This window comes from Anser anser, assembly GCF_964211835.1.
Source record: "Anser anser genome assembly, chromosome: 2".
In the NCBI taxonomy this organism is placed as follows: domain Eukaryota; kingdom Metazoa; phylum Chordata; class Aves; order Anseriformes; family Anatidae; genus Anser; species Anser anser.
In genome coordinates, this window is record NC_139721.1 from 108077322 (window position 1) to 108094498 (window position 17177).

Genomic DNA, 17177 nt, shown 5'->3' on the forward strand with positions numbered 1-17177 from the left:
CGCTCCTAACAGGAAAGGACGATAGGCTGATAAGTCTCAGCAGAGGGAAAAAGACATCAGAGAACTACTTTATAACAGCAGCACGCGGGCTGCAACCAACGTTCTCTTCCTCTCATCATTTTCATTTCTGTGGACTCCAAGAGAATACACTCCCAACATTTTTCAGCTCTGGAGAACAAACAGCCCAACCAATCTCATTCACTGAACTACAAAACTGGTATTTTCACTATCTAGTCCGGAAAAGGAGGCGCACGTCTCTAACGTACAGTGTAGAGACCTTGTTAATAGGCAAAGTCTGCATAAAATAGGTGGCCACAGCCTGATTTTCTGACGTTCAGGGCCTTGGGTCACACACCACCACAGTATCAGACTTAATGAAGTCACCAATCTATGTGGGCCCCTCGTTACACAGGTCACATGTTATGGACCAACCTCTCAAAGGCCAAAAAACAGCACTGATACTGCCGGGCCAACACACATCTGTAGCATCCCATTTCTGGGTGACAACACAATGAATGTTTCCACAAAGTACTCGATGCAACCTAACTACTGTGTTTGGTGATGCAAAGCAAGCCGTGTCAAAGCAGCGTAGCACCCAGGCACATTCCTGGAAGATGTTTTGCTGCTCACGTTGAAGAAAATAGATAAAAAAATCCTGTGCAGTTTGCACTTCTGAGCTCAAGTACCACAGCTATGCACTACAATTGAAGTGGCATCAAACCTTGTAAGGTTTTGAAGCTTCAGCACTGCCATCCAAATTCAAGGAGGCTGCATCTATTATCTTGAATTTGCCCCAGCTCAGTCCCCTGAAACAATTCCATAGACACGTACAAGCAACCCTTTTCCCACCCAGATTCTTTGCTTCATCTATTCCACCTCTACCTTGTGTCATATTCTTATTAATCTGCCCCTCAAAAGACTCCCTGGCTCACACAAAGAAGCAACCCAACAAATCCCTGTTCCCAGCCACGTTGCTTTCATGCTTTGGGAAGAGTTAACTGCAACAGCTCTAACTGTGATGCCACCTCACCCCCTCCACCTATGTGAGGTTCTTCGCCATCTGTCTCCTCCTACGTGTACACCTGCACTAGAACCAGGAAGAATGTGCTTCCTACAATACTCCAAGAGCCTCTTCTGTTTCAGGATGTCATCATTTCAATTCAGGACTGAAAGTATTCCTAGCAAAAACCCAACAGCTAATAGCTAACAGAAGCAGTTGCTGGTGATCAGCTACAAGTAACCTGGAAGTACTGAGGAGTCACAAAAGAGAATTTGCATTACATTTAAGAACAGCATGCAGCTTAGGACCACTGCTTTCACTGACTACACTAAGCCATAAAAAAGAATTGGATTCTTACCTGCCATCACAGCAATTATGGTTTATGTTGCCCCCAAAACACACACGGCAGTACCACAACTGTGTCAACTAGCTTTAACAGCTTCCCCAGCTATTAAGTACAGTAATTTCTGCTTCCTTTTTTTTCTTGGAGGAATATTCTTTTGTTTCCAGCCTCACTTACTTATTATACACACTGTTAATTAGCAACTATTTCTCCATATTCATAGGGTTATGGAGTCCCTATGACTGGAAAAGACTCTGTACCCTTCAAGATAAGAACAGCATAAAGGCAGCAACTCGCAAGACTGCTCTAGCTTAAAGCAAAGCTTTCCTCATTGCTCTCATCTCCTTTGACTTGAGTACTGTCATCCTTCTACCAGAGCTTTAAAACTTCATTACCGTGAATGAAGGAAGACCAGAGCAATCAGAGAGGGTAGCAGAGGGTATAACTTAAGGAGCTGTTACTAGGATTTTTTTGTTGTTCCTGGTGGACTATTTTTCTCCTTGCCAGCAAGGAGGGAAAACCAGTAAGTTGTTTTCTCCAAGATTTTTTTTTTTAGGTTTAAGAACACGGATTATGTTGTAGCAATTTCTTCGCTGTAAAGCGTCAGCTGAGAAGTCTAACAGTAAGAAGGGCAAGGGAAAACTGAATGCTGATGCAGAGAGTGCCAGCAGACACCATCCTCATTCCACGGGATGTTTGTAGCTATGGCAGTTGAAGTCTACACTTCCGTATGCTTAACATACCCTATTTATAAGCCGATTTTAGCTGACCTAGCATGTATCAGTAGTACAGTTAGAGCCAGCAGCCTGCAGGAAAAAGTGGGCACAGGTGTTTCCATAGCAAGGCCTGTGAGTGTCTCCCATACATACTTCCAGTCTAAGCAAGCACATGAAAGGCTTGGCTTGTCGCTTACCTAAGGAACCAGGAAAACAAGGGAAAGCTAGATTTTGCTTGTGTCCTAATGCCCATATAAAAATAAAGACAGATGAAATACCCTTACTACCTTGTTAAATTCCATAAGCCGGAAGAGAACGTGCTGCACACAGGTACAAGTAAAATCCCTTGCTGGCAGGTTTGCAGAAACAAATTTTTTATTTACACAGGCAAGTCTATCTTTAGACCCCATTTACCTCTTTACATTTCTCGAATATTTACATGACTTCATGATGCTCCAAGAAGAGAGTGATGAACAAAAAGATTACAGAAACTGTCAAAAGCATAGCAAAAAAAACCCAACCTATCATTGTGCTTTAAAACTTATGAGCCAGAATAATGTAGAAGAAATGTAGTTTTAGCACTTTGGTCCTAACGGTCATGCTCTAGAAGACACTTAAATAGCAGAGGGGATTTCAGAAGTGACCGTATCCAGAGGTTGCCAGTGACAATTCATGAGTGAATCGTAGAGTTCTTCGCTTGTCTCCGTGAATTGTCTGTTCATTTCATCAACATCCAAGTAGAGCTGTGGATCTGAAAATAAAAGCCTGGTAAGTCCAAGTATCAAATCTGAGGCATGCGCACAAAAAAACTTCATGTGAAATGGCTAATAAAATGTATTTTAAGCTAAGTGTAATAAGCTATTAGATCTACTAATTTTAGTGAGGTATTTAGTCCTCTAAAATTTTGAGCCTCACAGCTCCAACTTTTGGGAATTTGTATATTAGAAGGCTGGGACTAGAATTGTCTTTCAAGATAAAGACAAAGACAATGTTTAAGATAGTAAAGATAACGTTTAAGGATAATCAGCCATGAAACCCTCCCAAGAGTCATTTAATTCACTTCTACGGCAATACACGTTACATAGGATAGTTTCTAAACACTAACACAAAATGCCTCCACGTGAGGAACTTTGCAAACCTTCCAGGACACAAATATGTTTTGTACCGTATTTGTAAGTGCAAGCTGAATCCTCCTTTTGGAATCTGCAACATAAGCTTTTACCTCAGGGTGGAGAACAAAGCTTTTGCATATTACTGAGTTTCTAATATAAAATCTGTTTAGCGGAACCAATACAAAGAACAAAATTCTGTCAGACCATTTTCAAATGGGAATGAAGGCACAGGTACAAGAAACCTGCTGCGAAGCATTGACAGTGTCCCGTTTTACTTGATGCGGTCAGTGTATGCTGTATCAGCTTTAAAACCCCAGCTGATTGCAGATCAACCCCACAGAGGTTTGACCTCAGCTGAATTTTCAAGATGTTCTTCATCCAGTAGAGGTTGGCTTGTATTGTTAAAAGGCACAAGGATGGCTAAACTCAAGTGACAATGATAGAACCCTTATTACCGTCAGTAATTAGGTCATCACCGATTGCAGTCATAACCGAAGATTCCTGAAAGACAGAAAAGGCTAAGTTTAATCATAACTCATTTCAGAAAGCATCACAGATTCAAAGTGCTGCAGTCTCAATCCATTCCTTCTTCCTACAACTACAAGGATAGATGGCATTTTATCTATTTATTTTTAGAAGAAAGCCAATATTACAGTACAGGTTGGAAGGGACCTCCGGAGGTCACAACTAATACATTGACCACGATAAGACCACTTACAACAACTGTTTAATTTGCTTTAAGCAAAGCAAATCAGAAGAACAGGAACAGAAGAAGCGTACGCAATTATGCTGTCAAAACCATTCTTTGGTATGCGTGAACAAATAATGGTGTATAAATCACTAATTCTATGGATTTACTATTTAAGCACTTAAATACAAACACCTCTGAATGGAATCTGCTCTTTTAACTTCACACTAAGCAGAAAGCATGTTTTCAACTTCGGATTCTTTTTGCTGATTCACACAAATCTGTACAACGTATTATCTGTGAAATATTTTCTTTACAGCAAGCGTGCAGTATCTTTACCTCAAAAACAGCTGGAGCCATTAAAGAATCTCCTAAAGAGCAGTCTCCAACAGCTTGCATGCTGTCACAGGGAGCATAGGAGCTGTAGTTGTAGTCAGCGTAAGCATCGTAACTCCTCTGCGAGTAGTAGTTCTGGTAATCTTGGCAATAATCATTATAGTTGTATGACTGGTACCGCTGCAATTCTGCTTTCAGTCTGAAACATGAGAAGTTGCATACAGTCAGAGAACAAGAGACTGTAAACCCAGTTCTGAACTTAAACAATTTGTCAGCTTACATACTTCAAAACTTAAAAGGAAGCTTTCCTAAACAGTCACCTAAGTGACAGCTTAAGTCACAGCTCAAAACCTCATTTCTATAGAAGCAAGCATCCTCACCTTTGCCAATACCAGAAGGAATTGTTCTCATGGATTAACTCCAGAGCCTTGACATGGTTACCTGTACACATCAAGTATTTTTACGTTGGCATAAGCAAGCTGCTGCTAAGTCTCTGTGCTTTGCTAAAGATTGATTTAAGACCAGAGACATTTATCAAGCACAGCTGCTTTAAAGATGCAGTCTTAACCCTTCTATCTTTTGTTTGGTTAATTACTAGATCTTATTTCCAGAAAGAAGGGAATGGAGTCAGATTATCCATTTCAAAGAAGCATCTGACGCTGCCTGTCAGTTTGCCATATCTACCTCCACCTGCTCAGTTTTTTTGTTTGTTTAAAGTCCATTAAACATTCAACAGCTGCCAACTATACCGCTCAGGTGAAGTCAGTCTTGCTTAACAACACAATCGCGATTCTTCAGCATGACGCCTTATTATTAGTGGGAGAATTACAAAATACACTAGTTCTTAAGAAGAAAGGGCCAGCTGATTAGCTTTCACTACTTTCCCTTTCAAGATTTTCTCAGGGGCAGCTTCAGACTAATGACAAGAACCAAGACAAGTGCTATCTGTACTAAAACTGATGTACACTGCATAAAGAACATTCAGATAACCCAGCTGCATATTCAAAAAAATCCGCTGTTTAGACTTGTCTTCACTGATTCTGTACAGGCAGACCTCCTGTGTTTGCAATGCCCAGTTTCTCTGACTTGAATTGGGGATGCAGAGAAGTGAGTTCTATGCTTTTGGGGAAGAATACAAGCTGAAGGCATTCTGAAATAGCTTCCAAACTAAGCAAACATGGGGGACAAACTAATCCAATGGCTGGGTATTTCAATGCTAAGAGAGCACGGTACTCAGCCATTCAGAAACGTATTACTGATGTGTATTTTAATACCTACATTTGTTTCAATACTGCAAAGCTACACAAGTTCTAATAAAGAGGTAATCCATTGTCTTGTTACTGTAGTAAACAAACAGAAGATACATCATCTTAGGTCTTCTGCTTCCAACTGCACTCTTCCTACATACAGTTGTGTAGGGAAGGAAAATCTGAAAATACTGTTGACGTTCTTCTGGATAGCCGAAGCAAGAAAACATGTTTGTGGCTTATTCTTGTTTTCAAAATAAAACGATATTAATTTAATCAAAAAATTTTGGCAAAGAAGTTTGGACAGTGCTCTCTTGGAGAAGAGCATTTCCATTCTAAAGCAGAAGGAGGCAACATTTGCAGAATTATGCTAGGTAAACAGAAACAGAAGTGTCATTTTTTACTATTTAACAGAACACACAAGCTAACCTCATGAACATACTGAAATTGTTTATATGAAGTCCTGTTTTGTCAGTATCCTGGATCAAAGTTCATCAAATTTGGTGTCAATTCTTTAACCGTTCAGAGACCTGAATTGCCTTAAATAAGTGATAGAACTGAGCCGGTAGAGTAAGAAACCCTCTCAGGAAGTGCTAAGCTTTAAACTCCCCATTGCCCTAAGCTCATGAAAAGCAAAGAATAGCATTCTAAACCTGTTCTAGTAATAACGCCTTTGGCTTTCTCCCTGCGTTCCCATTTTTTCCCCCCACTTCTTTCCTGTCAACCCACTGTAAAACTAGTTATGTGCTTCTCTCAAACTAGAGGGAAAGCTCTAAGAACAAGAACTCCCTAGCATATAAAACCACTTGTTGTCCCTTCTACCTTATGCAGGCCCAAACCTGAAAATATTTACCAATGCATTCAGCTTTGCTACTGTTGAGAAACAAGGCTGGTTACAATGGCAGCTAAGCCCAAGTTGCGCTGTCTGGCTAGACTTAACAGTTGGATTCCCCCAGCCATCCTGAAGCAGGTTGATGAATCCAGGGAGTCAAAACATAGGACTTCTGCATTTCTGGTTTTGTAGACTGCATCCTGTGTACAGCCACTACAGCAAGGGCCACAGACTTTCCAAAGGCAGAGCTACAAGAATCTGATTATTTAGAATAACTGTATCAATGCACAACTCCTTGGTTACCTTTTAGAAATTCCTATGCTCAGCCGGATTCCTTTTCCCCCCAGACCTGGTGCGTTCTGGCAGTCTTGCAGTGCCCTCATCTGATCACCTTGCTCACCAAATCTGACATAGGCATACCCTCTACTATTTTCAAAAGGGAGAAAACCAATTCTAGTATGCATAACAGTTACAAAGCTAACGAATTCAGTTTCTGTCTTCTACAAAAAACAGAAGATAGCAGCTACTATAGCTTCTATTACTTAAGCAACCTCTCTGGCATGTGCACGTGCACAGAAAAGGCTTTCACCAAATTAAAAAACTTGGGCCAGAAGCAAAAAGCTTATTCCTTGGTAGCATTAAGATGCAACTCACTGAGAGCCAGCAAAACAATACATTTTAAGTGCTCTCTGCGTAAGTAATCAGATTCCATATTTCTGCATATACAGCAGTTAATCAGTTAGCACTAACCCACTCCTTTTGGAGCCACAAACTTTATTGGTCACAAACACCAAGAGCTGGCTGTAATTATCTGAACCAGTATTAACCGGTACCTCTGAACTCTTCAAACAAAAATATCTTTCAGGTGCTCTTAGAAGAACAACATCAATTGCCTGCAACAATTTGATGGCTTTGCTAAACGGAGCACTGAAAAGCACAGTGGTACAGTTTCTTTTGTAGCCTGTTCAGAAATTATAGCCCCGTGCCTACAGCTTCAAATCAGGCCAAGCTTACCAGCCCAACTCTTACAGCTTAAGTTCACTGCACTCGAATGCCTTCAAGACGTGCTTTTAGGAGCCATGGAGAAGAACCCTCTGGTAAGACCACCATTATAAAGTACTGAGTGTTGTTTTACACTTAAAATAGAACTATCTGTTACAGTCATTCATCAGCTTTCCCTAGGCTGCTGCTCTCTCACTACTGAATGTGATCCTGCTCTCAGTTTCCCACTAACTTTTTCCCCCAGCGTTTATGGCCTCTTTTCATCTATGACACTTTTAAGGGACTACACCGTGTTGAAAAATGCTGGTTAACATTTCCTTTTACACAAGGTGCCTCATCGAATTTTCCTGACTAAACCAAACCCCAGAACCTTAACTAGAAGAGGAAGCACACAAACACACACGCCTCCCTGGCCACCATATCTCCCCAAAACATATCTGTTCAGTAACAGGTCAACTGTAAGAATACTGCGATTAAAATCAGTATAGCTCTATACACTGCTTTTGTTCGGGATTACTAGCTAATGTCCTTCCCCTTACCCCTTCTGGAATTAATACTGAATTCTGTACTCTAAAACGTGGTTCTTAAGTCATACAAATGACATTTAACAATCAGAATTTTTCCACACAGTGATCCTCAATAAAAACTTCAATCCTCTACTGCAGTCTTTCAACAAATTAAAGGAATACAAAACTGGCTAATAACTGTTCAGTGATTTTTGGACCTTTGTAGCACTAGAGTAACAGCAGTACACTCTGCAGCATAGTTGCAAGTACGTGGGAATAAGATACTCTCTCTCATCTCTTTTTTTCTCTGAAAAGTGTGAGGCCTCTATTTCACCCTACTAAAGATTTTACCACCAACTGTACTGCTAGCATTGAGACACTACAACTTCTGTGCTTGTATGAGATGCAGGACAGGTTCCTTAAGGTGTCGCAATTTTTTGTCTAAACCTAGTGTTGAGATCAAAAAAGGGATTGCTACTAATTGCGTACGTATCAATAACCAGGACAGAAGACATGCTGCATATAGGAATTAAACTTTTTCTAAAGCTCTAGTACATGAACATATCAAATCCCGCAGATTTTTTCTACTATGGTTTCAGAGGTCTTACTTGATGGACATAAGCGCACAAGTGAAGACAAAAGATACACTGTTTACCTGAAGTACTGGTTTGCAAGTACTGCTTCTCTTCTGTCCTTCCCAAAATAAACTGTGAGGCAGCTGCAGACTCTGCACCTGAACACTCTGAGTGAACACCGAATGTAAATGATGGCAAGGCAGCATTTTGTGGACGCAGCCGCAGCACCAAAACCTGCAGAAATAAGTGAATGTCAAGTCCGTAACCCACGGTGTATCTGCAGTACGTGAAGGTTTGAACTACATTCTAGTCCTGATCTTTCCAGTCAAAACTGTTTAACAAACAACCCACCAAACAGTAAAACAAACAAGAAAACCCCATGCTTCCTCTCTACATAAAACTTTTCACAATTGTGTTTTCTGCCCACCACCTGGCTTTAAAAAGTATATGAACTTCTTTGATGTTTTTAGTCTGAACTCCAAATGAACAAAGTGTAGGGCATGTAAAGAACAAGCACGTCATTAATGAAAGCTTTTCTCTAAAAAGGATAAACTTATTCTTGGGGAAAAGTGTGGAAACAGATGTTATCTAGGCAATATTCCTACAGGAAAAACGAATAATTTTGCCACACCTCAAAGGAAAAAATAATTGTGCTTAACAGGGAAGAAAATAAAAAAAATCAGAGCAAACCAAAAAATAAATCACAGAATATGCATCCTCGTTTTAATCATGAAGTATTACCTTTGAGCTCTGCTTTGGTGCTTGGCTTTGCACTTTCACAGGCTACACACTTCGTGGCCTCTGCTTTGTTTTGAACCAAGCAGGTCTCCCAATCCCAGCTTCCTTCAGGCTTCTTGAGTTTGTCTAAATCCAGAAATTCTCCAGAAGGAGCAGAAAATGCAGATGCACTGCTACTGGTCACAGGTGTTGGACCCTCTGTGAGACAAACAAGACAGTTAACCATCCTGTTTGAACATGAACTATAAAATGAGCATTAACTTTTAAATTTGATTTGTCAAATCCCACAGAAATGTTCAAAACTACTCCGCAACTCCCCCCCCCGCCCCTGAAAAAAATAAAAGCCACCAAAAACCCACAAAGAAACAAACAAACAAACAAAAAAACCAGAGTGGAACTCAAAGCTTCCAAACAACACACAACTCTGTTCAGCACACAAGCTTCTGCTGCTGTTGACGACAGTGTAACCTCCATAAAGAGGCCTGACAGGTGCCTTTTAAAAAAAAGGTGCCTTTTAAGAGAGAAGCAGAAGATAACGCTTCAAATTCAAAACCGGAAAGACAAGAATGGCTCTTCCCTTCCACAGCACACGCAGAAAACTTTTATCCTAGTATTACTTGCATCGCTCTTCCTCTTGACAAGTGCAACGTAACCGTGCAATTCACTGCACCATGGTCACAGTAAACCCCTCATTTCCAAAATTCCTCCTTGCAATGGCAAGAGCCTCAGACAAAGATGCCGACTGACCGCTCAGAGGTTGGAAGTCCAAGACAATCAACTCTGTCTGAAATCCATTATCTTACCTCATGAAATTTCAGTCTTACCGCACAGGATGATTACAAAAGCCCGGTCTAGCCCATCTTAATTTGTTTCTTCCACGATATATTTGCACAGGTGTTTTTCGATGTAATGGCATGTTAAATGACATTTAGAGTCAAAGTTAGAATTAGAATCGTATTTTAAAAACAATACAACCACGCTCAAAATCAATTACGGTCACACACAATGGGAAACAACCCAGTACTGCCCTGAAGAAGTTACCCAGCGGGTCACTCGCTTTCTTGAAGCCTACCACTGACCTTCATAGGCATCTCTCTGCTTTAGCTTAAGACTAGTTAAGACTACACTGTCTTGAAATCTGGCTTCACATCTCCCCTCAATTACATACAAACGGTGAGTAGAGGCATTTTGGACACATTCTGTAATTTTTTTTACTTATTTTTTGAAAGAGAAAAACGCAGTCATTTTTAACTCTTTCTATGGAGTTCTCATTTTCGCCAGTGAAAAATCACTATGTTGTTTTTAAATTAAGTCACTCACTTCAGCCATCTTCCCTCACCAGCTGCAAAGCCGGGGGTATCTGCATTGATCCAGCTCCGTACTAATACATTTCACAATCAGTTCAATTTATGCGACAGGCTGGAACCTGGGCTGAGACCTCTGAAGTGCCTGTAAACCAATCCTGCAGACAGCCGCTAACCCATCAACCGTACCTGGGAATCGTGTTGCTTAAAATATTCCATATATGCAACGTACTTTTATTCTGTACAAGATTCACAGAGGCTAGGATGGAAACAACAGGAAAAAAAGGACCATACCTGGTTTCTCAGACTGACAGGCTACACATTTGTTATCTTCCGTCTTATTTGGTACAAGGCATATTCCACAGTCCCAAGAGCCTTTCGCCTTCTTAAATTTGTCTCCAAAGCCCAGAGTGGCTGTTGTGTCAGTGCTGCTCGAGGAGGATGTCACTGTCACCGAGCTGTCTGTGACCACTGGTCATGTCAGAGCAGGCATTACTCCCGTTCCAGGTTTTGGTGTCTCACATGCTATACATTTTGTAGCTTCCGGTTTGTTTTGGACAAGACATGTATCGCAATCCCACGTTCCAGGTACTGTTTTGAATTTGTCTCCAAAGCCCAGCATCCCTGCTGGGGGCGCTGCTGGCTTTGAGGTGTCGCATTGACTTGAACTTACTGTCTGTTTCATACTCTCAACTGTTGACGCTTTAGTAGCTTGACAAGTTACACATTTGTCCTTTATGTCTTTGTTTTGCAGAAAAGGGTCACATGTATCAGATTGCCAGTACGATGCTTGTTTAGAAGTCTCTTTACCTGCAGAAAAAGTTGTTATTGCAGGCCTAGTATAAACCACTGTGCTTGTCGTAGGTTGTGCAGACGTAGAAGAGCGTGTTTTCAACAATCCAAAGTCTAGGAAGCAAGAAAAAAAAGTCTTCCTGTTAGCGCAGCACCTCACTACATGTAACTAAGTGACTTTACTAGAGGGCAAAAATTTCAACTCAGGTGCCAATGGTTACAACTAGACATTCAGACCGAGCGCAACAGGAAGTCCCCAGAAATCTTATCTAAACGGATGAAATTTCATCTGCTGCACTGGGTCACAACAGAACATTTCGTTAAAGCTTCATTTAACTCTTTGTTTCCAAGCAAGCTTTAAATCAACATTTTCACTGGTCGATACAAGTACAAACAGACAGTAGCTGACTGAAATCTGACAGTCCAACGTGGAATGGAAATAATACAATTTGATTAAGACGCGATGCCCAATCGAATCAAATTTCTAAAGCTCCTCCTTCCGTAGCAGATGACTCAAATCTACTCCAGTAACTGTACAGAAGTTTGTCCTCGGAGCAGCAATCCATACGGTATTTTCCCACAGATGCTGAATATTAATTAAATAATAAAAACTCAAGACAATTGAACAACTGTCTAATTTTCTATAATCTTTTTCAAAATGCATCGGACACAGGACAACTCCTTATTTAAAAGGTGGCAATTTTAACAGAAAAGACAAGCTACTAATACAGAAAGACTAAAGGAAATGCATCTTAAACAGCAGCTCAAGTTGCTTGTAAATCTACCTTGAACATAGTTGTTTTGTGGTTTGGTTGTTGGTTTTTTTTTAGTCAAAAATGAAGTCTTTGAACAATGTGGATTTAGATTCTGCTTCTTTTAAACCGATAAAGAAAGTGAATGTCACTTCACTCAGAGGTCTTCCCTTAAACAAAATGCACAATGTATTTTCTCTCACTTAGCTCTTTCCAGTAGAGAAATGTGCTGCCTTCTTCACAAGTATGTAAGTTAGAAGAAGACTTTTGGGAAAAGATCAAATTCAATAAAGCCCTTTTTCTTAAAAGATATCTTTTCCACAGACACACTTTATGAAACTGTTGAAAACAATTGCAATTGCTTAAAAACAAAATTCAGAAAAGGGTTTTTAACGTAAAACACTCCACTTCTGTTTGCAGTTTAAATTTTAATCCACAGGAGCCATTGTAAGCTAAGGCCCAAAGATTCGCAGCTTTCGCCATGTATTTGGAACTGAAGCTCTTTCCTATTCTTTCTTCACCTGGGCTGAAGGTGGGACAGGAGTGTTGAGTTTTACAAACATTTCCTTTTCAATTCCACAAATTGTATTTACTTAAAATGAAACACCGATTATCTGGCTAATTCTCTTAGTACCTCATTTACAATTACATCCTAACACGTAAAGGAGATGCAACCCATCTGCTTTTCATCTTGCAGTTTTACTTCCAGCAACAAACACCACTTAGAATAGAAGGGGGCAGATGCACCCTAACAAACGCAGCGCTTAATGTAATGCTCTCCTACATTCATATTTATAGCAGATACTCTATTAACCATAAGTCGTGTGTTGGTTTTTTTTTTAATAAAAAATGCTAGCGTATTTTTTGCAGCATCTTTTTAAAAGGAGTTCATTATCTCTCCAGGATTTTTTAGAACGTCTAAGACGCTTCCTTCCTTTAATACGTGGGCAGTGGTGAAGGGACCACCAGCAAAATCTTTGACCTCCTCTTTCTGTGTGTTGATGTTGGTTGAGGTGGTGGTGTCTTTTGAAACAAAAGAAAACAAAACCAGCTTTCACAATGTGACCTAGTTAGAGCAGATTATACTCTTGTTAGAAACAAGAATTTCCAGCTTTCATGCTTCTCACATAAGAATCTTCACAAATTCTACTTACTTTGCAATGCTTTATGATTACAAGCAAAACAAAAAGCAACAAAACAAAAAAAAAATATAAAAGCAGATCTGTCACTGGAAAAATACTGCAGAAGTCCAACACTGCCTGGAATTGCTAGCATGCGCAGACAGGACAGATTGAAGATTTAATAAAGAAAAAAAGAAAAATCAGCACTTCAGATCTGAAGTGCTAAAGTTTCAGTTACCTAGGGTAAGAAAGGGCGTCACTGGAGTACCACTGGGTCCAGAAAGTTCTGCCGATTTTACAACGGGAACACTAAATGTAAACCCAATCTGCTATGAACAAGAGAGGTTTTTCAGATTCTCAAGCCACAGGAACTTCAATCGAATGCACACACAAAACCAAATCTGAAAGCTGCTCTTCACATTTGTAGCACGCATGCTGAATGACAAATTATAAGCCAGAAGCCTACATACTTTTCTCCATCAAGGCAGATTCTGCTTTAGTGTTCTGCAACAGCCTACTAAATGCCTAAGAAAAAAAGTCAAGCTCCTTTATTATTTTACTTACAGAAGACGTAGGTAGCACTTCTGCCTCAGTAGATTTCACAACTGGAGATGAAAATGCGAACTCAGGACTGCTAACAGTACTTGTTGGTTGTATCTGTATTTTCAAAAGAATTAAAGGTTTATATTTAAGAGCAACAACTACCTGAATTCACTACCCAACAGAAGTCCCGCAGTGACGTTGAAAAACCTGATGTTTGAGTTATTTTGCAGATAAAAGTAATAATAAAACACAGGGAAGTTTCCAAGTGGGTATAGGACAATATCTTCAAAACCAAATTCCAGAAACTGAGAGGAAAAGCTGGAGATGCTACTTAGGTCTAAATGCACGGAAAAGCAAGCCAGGAAGCTGAAGAACGGCAAACTCAGCCCAATGATACTCCAAGAACTTCAGCAAACACCTCAACATGTTAAAGCAGCTGTCTACTTCAAACCGTACAAAAAATATTTCAAGTACTCTGGAACAGATTAATGTTTATTTTATTGCAATAATATGCCAATTATTGCACCCTAGGCTCATCCTATGTGAGGCTTATATGACCACGTTACCTCTAATTTAATAACTTAAATAAAGTTGTGGTTTAACCATTGCAGGCAACTAAGCACCACACAGCCACTCGCTCACTCCCTCCAAATGGAACAGGGAAAAGAACCGGAAGTAAAGAAGTAAAGTTGTTAAATTTGAGGTAGCATTAATGACTCATCGCATGTAATGGCTACCTGGAAAGACAAATGCCATAACCCTGTACATACTCCCCACTCCTTCCCCTTCTTTCCCCCAGCATTTATTGCTGAGCACGATGCTAAATGGTGTGGAATATCCCTTCGGTCCTCTGGGCTCCGCTGTCCTGGCTGAGTGCCCTCCCAGCCTCTTGTGCATCCCCGACCTCCTCGCTGGCAGGGCAGCGTGAGAAACAGAAAAGGACTTGTCACTGTGTAAGCACTGCTCAGCAACAGCTAAAACACCAGTGCCTTACCAACACTGTTTTGCTCACAAATCTGCAACACAGCATCATCTAGCATCATCTACTATGAAGAAAATTAACTCTACCCCTGCCAAAACCACTATAAATAACGTGGCATAAAGTCCACACCCCCCTTCCCCCCCAGACTTCCACAGCATTTGAAGCAGTTATACAATCATGTTAAATGGGAGTTGGCAGGCTCTAAGACTGAGAGAAGCAGAATCAAAACATTTATGCCTTTTCCCCAAACTGGCATACAACCCCAATTCATTCAGCTGCGTAGAAACTAATATTTGTTAGTTTCATGAGCACCACAGAAAAAGTCAACTCGCAATAAAGCAGTATACTCATTGTAAACATTATTTATAGCATAAAGATTTACCTTGCCCGCCGCCGTCGCTGCTGCATCTGCCATGCCTGCCGCCTCCGTTGCATTTGCCACGCTTGTCGTTGCCGCTGTTGACCTTGATATGTCCTTTGTCATCAGCAGATATGACATGCCCGCCGCCATTATTGGACATGTCAAGCCTGAGGGCACTGTTGAACACGTTATGCCCGACGTCGCCGTTGTATATATCATGTCTTCCACCTCCTCCTCTGATAGATCTGTCAAGTCCTCCACCTCCGATGGATCTGTCATGCCCTCCACCTCTGATGGATCTGTCATGCCCTCCACCTCTGATGGATTTGCCATGCCCGTCGCAGCTGCTGGAGTTGCCGTGCTCATTGCTGCTGTTGAAACAGCGCTCGGTGACGCTGAGACAGCGCTACTACCAACGAAACTAGAATTGAACTGAGGCAGCGATGCAGCACTGATGGGTAGGGGTATGTTCGGTAGCACTGGTTCCTCCACTTCCTAAAGTTGCAAATTTTAATTTTTCTTATACAAGACATACTACTTTCTCACCCCATCGCACCCAATTTATTAACAAAATTAAATAGAACAAAAATCCATACAAATTAAGAGAAAGCAAGTTTCCAGAAGAAATCCCGATCTCCCCACCTCTGTCTACCACGTCATTTTAATTTATGGCAGGCCTGCTTCCACATTATACTCTATTCAACAACTGTACAGCAAGAACACTGAAAGTTAACTCAGGCAGGGATGTAAGTTGGTACTACTGATATTCAGTGCATCCTGTAGCTTACATCTGTTTCACAGTTTTGATTTGAAAAGTTTATGGAACTGTTGATATTTGGACCATTATTTTATTTGCGTTACAGGAATAAACAACAGTGTTTACGATTTCTTTATATTGCATCATCCAGAAGTCCCATTTAATGATTTGAAACTTAAATTAACTTAAATACTTAATATTAACTTAATATTAATTAAATACTTAATGTTAACGTAAATACTTAAATTAACTTACAGGCAGCTTATATAACATCCAATAAAAGAAAAAATAATCTGAATATTCATGGTCATAGTTTTATGGAATAGATTTTTCCTATTAAAATGAGAAAAAAACTCTCTCACAATGAGTTTGGTGAGTATCAAAAACTGAGTCATCGTTAGCAGACATGCAGAATGCTCTCTTCTATTACTCTTTTTCACACTCTTGGCCTGTATCTTTCTGTATGACTTAAATATGAAACCAAAAATTAAGCTTTTTTTTTCTTTTTATACTTGGCACTCGTTTCAAGTATCATTCCTGTAGAAAAACTATACAAACCTTCACCAAAACATTACTTCTCTTCTTAGGACTCATTCATTCAACTGCTAACGAGAAATGTTATAGTTTGAAGAATCTCCAAGGTAAGAGAATTAAAAATTTCAAAATTACATAAGCAAAGTTCAGGTATTCAAACACAGGAAATCAATTGGAGCCTGCTCTGAAACCCACAAGAAAACAAAAACAATGCAAAAATAAAGCGGTATTGTTATAATTTACTATGATGCAATAAAACTGACACACTTAGCTAGTTACTTCAGTAAGCTCAGTGACAGCAATTAATTTAAGAGTCACTTACCTGTTCTTGTACAGCTCTTGATAAATAGTGTATTCCTCTTTCCCTTCTCATTTTGCCGCCTCCGCTACTCACTCCTGAAGACAGACCATTGGACGCAGCAGTACTGAATTTGTAGCTGGTCACATTGCTAGCACACGACAGTACAGAAGTTGGGGGAAACAAGGGAAAAAAAAATTACCAGCCAAATTTTTTTTTCAAGATATTAGAGCTGTTATTAGTCCTAGAATTGAAACCTGCTGATCAGAAAAAAACTAAAGCTGTCTCACAAGTTGCTAAACGCTGGTAAATACTTGATGTTCTAAATAGGAAAAACTTTATTAACAGCAGCAATGAAAAGGACATACATAAGTGCACCGGTCACATGGGAACAATGACTAAGCCAGAAGACCTGAAATAGAAGAGCTGATTTAGATTGTTATTTTCCAGTGCTTCCTTTAAATAGGACTGGTTCTCTGATTCTGCGATGCACATGTATCTTTTGCAGGGATGTAAAAGAACAGCTCACAAAAATACAGAAAGAGTGCACATATGCACACATACACATGGGAAACACTGCCAACAGCTCTGATAGAATAGGGACGCCTTAGACTTGTGTGGCAAGGTAATATGGCCTA